This window comes from Triticum urartu, chromosome 2A (assembly GCF_056163025.1).
Source record: "Triticum urartu cultivar PI428250 chromosome 2A, HENAU_Tu73, whole genome shotgun sequence".
Taxonomy (NCBI): Eukaryota; Viridiplantae; Streptophyta; class Magnoliopsida; order Poales; family Poaceae; genus Triticum; species Triticum urartu.
Window position 1 is genome coordinate 357,042,808 of NC_141874.1, and position 6,761 is coordinate 357,049,568.

Consider the following 6,761-nt stretch of genomic DNA (forward strand, 5'->3'; position numbering starts at 1 on the left):
AATAGAGCATTGTCCCAACTAAAAGGAAAAAAGGAAAGGCCAAATAAAAAGAAAGACCAAATAAAAAAGAAAAAAAATAATAAAATAAGAAGGTGTTGGGGAACGTAGTAATTTCAAAAAAATTCCTACGCACACGCAAGATCATGGTGATGCATAGCAACGAGAGGGGAGAGTGTTGTCCACGTACCCTCGTAGACCGTTAAGCGGAAGCGTTATTACAACGCATTTGATGTAGTCGTACGTCTTCACGATCGACCGATCCTCAAACGTACGGCACCTCTGCGTTCAACACACATTCAGCTGGTGACGTCCCGCGAACTCACGACCCAGTAGAGCTCGAGGGAGAGTTTCGTCAGCACGCCGGCGTGGTGACGATGTTGATGAAGCTACTGTCGCAGGGCTTCGCCTAAGCACCGTTACGATATGACCGAGGTGGATTATGGTGGAGGGGGCACCGCACACGGCTGGGAGAGATCGATGATCAACTTGTGTGTTATAGGGTGCCCCCTGCCCTCGTATATAAAGGAGCAAGGGGGGAGGCCGGCCGACACTGTAGGGTGCGCCAGGAGGAGGAGTCCTCCTCCTAGTAGGATTAGGACTCCCCTCTTTCCTACTCCTACTAGGAGGGGGAAAGGAAGGGGGAGAAGGAGAAGGAAAGGGGGGCGGCCCCCCTTCCTAGTCCAATTCAGACCAGAGGGGGAGGGGCGCACGGCCTGCCCTGGCCGGCCCCTCTCTCTCTCCACTAGGGCCCAACAAGGCCCATTAGCCCCCGGGGGGTTCCGGTAACCCCTCCGGCACTCCGGTAAAATCCTGATTTCACCCGGAACTCTTCCGATGTCCAAATATAGGATTCTAATATATCAATCTTTATGTCTCGACCATTTTGAGACTCCTCGTCATGTCCGTGATCATATCCGGGACTCCGAACTACCTTCGGTACATCAAAACATATAAACTCATAATACCGATCGTCACAGAACTTTACGTGTGCGGACCCTACGGGTTCGAGAACTATGTAGACATGACCGAGACATGTCTCCGGTCAGTAACCAATAGCGGAACCTGGATGCTCATATTGGTTCCTACATATTCTACCAAGATCTTTATCGGTCAAACCGCATAACAACATATGTTGTTCCCTTTGTCATCGATATGTTACTTGCCCGAGATTCGATCGTCGGTATCTCAATACCTAGCTCAATCTCATTACCGGCAAGTCTCTTTACTTGTTCTGGAATGCATCATTCCGCAACTAGCTCATTACTTGCATTGCTTGCAAGGCTTATAGTGATGTGCATTACCGAGAGGGCCCAGAGATACCTCTCTGACAATCGGAGTGAGAAATCATATTCTTGATCTATGCCAACTCAACAATTACCATCGGAGACACCTATAGAGCACCTTTATAATCACCCAGTTACGTTGTGACATTTGGTAGCACACAAAGTGTTCCTACGGTAATCGGGAGTTGCATAATCTCATAGTCATAGGAACATGTATAACTCATGAAGAAAGCAATAGCAGTAAACTAAAACGATCAAGTGCTAAGCTAACAAAATGGGTCAAGTCAATCACATCATTCTACTAATGATGTGATCCCATTAATCAAATGACAACTCATGTCTATGGCTAGGAAACTCAACCATCTTTGATCAACGAGCTAGTCAAGTAGAGGCATACTAGTGACACTATGTTTGTCTATGTATTCACACATGTATTATGTTTCCAGTTAATACAATTCTAGCATGAATAATAAACATTTATCATGATATGAGGAAATAAATAATAACTTTATTATTGCCTCTAGGGCATATTTCCTTCAGTCTCCCACTTGCACTAGAGTCAATAATCTAGATTACACAGTAATGATTCTAACACCCATGGAGTCTTGGTGCTGATCATGTTTTGCTCGTGGAAGAGGATTAGTTAACGGGTCTGCAACATTCAGATCCGTATGTATCTTTCATATCTCTATGTCTCCCACCTGGACTTGATCCCGGATGGAATTGAAGCGTCTCTTGATGTGCTTGGTTCTCTTGTGAAATATGGATTCCTTTGCCAAGGCAATTGCACCATTATTGTCACAAAATATTTTCATTGGACCCGATGCACTAGGTATGACACCTAGATCGGATATGAACTCCTTCATCCAGACTCCTTCATTTGCTGCTTCTGAAGCAGCTATGTACTCCGCTTCACACGTAGATCCCGCCACGACGCTTTGTTTAGAACTGCACCAACTGACAGCTCCACCGTTCAATATAAACACGTATCCGGTTTGCGATTTAGAATCATCCGGATCAGTGTCAAAGCTTGCATCGACGTAACCATTTACGATGAGCTCTTTGTCACCTCCATAAACGAGAAACATATCCTTAGTACTTTTCGGGTATTTAAGGATGTTCTTGACCGCTGTCCAGTGATCCACTCCTGGATTACTTTGGTACCTCCCTACTAAACTAATAGCAAGGCACACATCATGTCTGCTACACAGCATTGCATACATGATAGAGCCTATGGCTGAAGCATAGGGAACACTTTTCATTTTATCTCTATCTTCTGCACTGGTCGGGCATTGAGTCTTACTCAACTTCACACCTTGTAACACAGGCAAGAACCCTTTCTTTGCTTGATCCATTTTGAACTTTTTCAAAACTTTATCAAGGTATGTGCTTTGTGAAAGTCCAACTAAGCGTCTTGATCTATCTCTATAGATCTTGATGCCCAATATATAAGCAGCTTCTCTGAGGTCTTTCATTGAAAAACTCTTATTATGCTATCCAGAAATTCTATGTCATTTCCAATCAGCAATATGTCATCCACATATAATATTAGAAATGCTATAGAGCTCTCACTCACTTTCTTGTAAATACAGGCTTCTCCAAAAGTCTGTATAAAACCATATGCTTTGATCACACTGTTAAAACGTTTATTCCAACTCCGAGAGGCTTGCACCAGTCCATAAATGGATCGTTGGAGCTTGCACACTTTGTTAGCTCCCTTTGGATCGACAAAACCTTCTGGTTGCATCATATACAACTCTTCTTCCAAAAATCCATTCAGGAATGCAGTTTTGACATCCATTTGCCAAATTTCATAATCATAATATGCGGCAATTGCTAACATGATTCGGACAGACTTAAGCATCGCTACGGGTGAGAAAGTCTCATCATAGTCAACTCCTTGAACTTGTCGAAAACCTTTCGCAACAAGTCAAGCTTTGTAGACAGTAACATTACCGTCAGCGCCAGTCTTCTTCTTGAAGATCCATTTATTCTCGATGGCTTGCCGATCATCGGTCAAGTCAACCAAAGTCCATACTTTGTTCTCATACATGGATCCCATCTCAGATTTCATGGCCTCAAGCCATTTTACGGAATCTGGGCTCACCATCGCTTCTTCATAGTTCGTAGGGTCATCATGGTCAAGTAACATGACTTCCAGAACAGGATTACCGTACCACTCTGGTGCGGATCTTACTCTGGTTGACCTATGAGGTTCGGTAGTAACTTGATCTGATGTTTCATGATCATTATCATTAGCTTCCTCACTAATTGGTGTAGGTGTCATAGGAACTGGTTTCTGTGATGAACTACTTTCCAATAAGGGAGCAGGTACAGTTACCTCATTAAGTTCTACTTTCCTCCCACTCACTTCTTTCGAGAGAAACTCCTTCTCTAGAAAGGATCCATTCTTAGCAACGAATGTCTTGCCTTCGTATCTGTGATAGAAGGTGTACCCAACAGTCTCCTTTGGGTATCCTATGAAGACACATTTCTCCAATTTGGGTTCGAGCTTATCAGGTTGAAGCTTTTTCACATAAGCATCGCAGGCCCAAATTTTAAGAAACGACAACTTGGGTTTCTTGCCAAACCACAGTTCCTAAGGCGTCGTCTCAACGGATTTTGATGGTGCCCTATTTAACGTGAATGCAGCTGTCTCTAAAGCATAACCCCAAAATGATAGCGGTAAATCAGTAAGATACATCATAGATCGCACCATATCCAGTAAAGCACGATTACGACGTTCAGATACACCATTACGCTGTGGTGTTCCGGGTGGTGTGAGTTGTGAAACTATTCCACATTGTTTCAAATGTAGACCAAACTCGTAACTCAAATATTCTCCTCCACGATCAGATCGTAGAAAATTTATTTTCTTGTTACGATGATTTTCCACTTCACTCTGAAATTCTTTGAACTTTTCAAATGTTTCAGATTTATGCTTCATTAAGTAGATATACCCATATTTGCTCAAATCATCTATGAAGGTGAGAAAATAACGATACCCGCCGCGAGCCTCAATATTCATCGGACCACATACATCAGTATGTATGATTTCCAATAAATCAGTTGCTCGCTCCATTGTTCCGGAGAATAGCGTTTTAGTCATCTTGCCCATGAGGCATGGTTCGCAAGTACCAAGTGATTCATAATCAAGTGATTCCAGAAGTCCATCGGTATGGAGTTTCTTCATGCGCTTTACACCAATATGACCCAAACGGCAATGCCACAAATAAGTTGCACTATCATTATCAACTCTGCATCTTTTGGCTTCAACATTATGAATATGTGTATCACTACTATCAAGATTCAACACAAATAGACCACTCTTCAAGGGTGCATGACCATAAAAGATATTACTCATATAAATAGAACAACCATTATTCTCAGATTTAAATGAATAACCGTCTCACATCAAACAAGATCCAGATATAATGTTCATGCTTAACGCTGGCACCAAATAACAATTATTCATGTCCAGAACTAATCCCGAAGGTAGATGTAGAGGTAGCGTGCCGACGGCGATCACATCGACTTTGGAACCACTTCCCACGCGCATCATCACCTCGTCCTTAGCCAGTCTTCACTTAATCTGTAGTCCCAGTTTCGAGTTGCGAATATTAGCAACAGAACCAGTATCAAATACCTAGGTGCTACTACGAGCTCTAGTAAGGTACACATCAATAACATGTATATCACATATACCTTTGTTCACCTTGCCATCCTTCTTATCCGCCAAATACTTGGGGCAGTTCCGCTTCCAGTGACCAGTCCCTTTGCAGTAGAAGCACTCAGTCTCAGGCTTAGGTCCAGACTTGGGTTTCTTCTCTTGAGCAGCAACTTGTTTTCCATTCTTCTTGAAGTTCCCTTTCTTCTTCCCTTTACCCTTTTTCTTGAAACTGGTGGTCTTGTTGACCATCAACACTTTATGCTCCTTCTTGATTTCTACCTCCGCAGCTTTTAGCATTGCGAAGAGCTCGGGAATCGTCTTATCCATCCCTTGCATATTATAGTTCATAACGAAGCTCTTGTAGCTTGGTGGCAGTGATTGAAGAACTCTGTCAATGACACTATCAACTAGAAGATTAACTCCCAGTTGAGTCAAGTGGTTATGGTACCCAGACATTCTGAGTATATGTTCACTGACAGAACTATTCTCCTCCATCTGGCAGCTGTAGAACTTATTGGAGACTTCATATCTCTCAATCCGGGCATTTTCTTGATATATTAACTTCAACTCCTGGAACATCTCATATGCACCATGACGCTCAAAACGTCGTTGAAGTCCCGGTTCTAAGCCGTAAAGCATGGCACACTGAACTATCAAGTAGTCATCAGCTTTACTCTGCCAGACGTTCTTAACGTCATCATCAGCATCTGCAGCAGGCCTGGCACCTAGTGGTGCTTCCAGGACATAATTCTTCTGTGTAGCAATGGGGATAATCCTCAAGTTACGGACCCAGTCTTTGTAATTGCTACCATCATCTTTCAATTTTGCTTTCTCGAGGAATGCATTAAAATTCAACGGAACAAAGCATGGGCCATCTATCTACAATAACATAGACAAGAAAAATACTATCAGGTACTAAGTTCATGATAAATTTAAGTTCAATTAATCATATTACTTAAGAACTCCCACTTAGATAGACATCCCTCTAATAATCTAAGTGATCACGTGATCCATATCAACTAAACCATAACCGATCATCGCGTGAGATGGAGTAGTTCTCAATGGTGAACATCTCTATGTTGATCATATCTACTATATGACTCACGCTCGACCTTTCGGTCTCAGTTTCTGAGGCCATATCTGCATATGCAAGGCTCGTCAAGTTTAACCCGAGTATTCTGCGTGTGCAAAACAATCTTACACCTATTGTAGATGAAGTTGAGCTTATCACACCCAATCATCACGTGGTGTCTTGGCACGACGAACTTTGGCAATGGTGCATACTCAGGGAGAACACTTTTACCTTGAAATTTTATGAGAGATCATCTTATAATGCTACCGTGAAATAAAGCAAAATAAGATGCAAAAAGGATAAACATCATATGCAATCTATATAAGTTATATGATATGGCCATCATCATCTTGTGCCTTTGATCTCCATCTCCAAAGCACCGTCATGATCACCATCGTCACCGGCGCGACACCTTGATCTCCACCGTAGCATCGTTGTCGTCTCGCCATCTATTGCTTCTATGACTATCGCTACCGCTTAGTGATAAAGTAAAGCAATTACAGGGCGATTGCATTGTATACAATAAAGCGACAACCATATGGCTCCTGCCAGTTGCCGATAACTCCGTTACAAAACATGATCATCTCATACAATAAATATAGCATCATGTCTTGACCATATCTAATCACAACATGCCCTGCAAAAACAAGTTAGACGTCCTCTACTTTGTTGTTGCAAGTTCTACGTGGTTGCTACGGGCTGAGCAAGAACCGTTCTTAACTACGCATCAAAACCA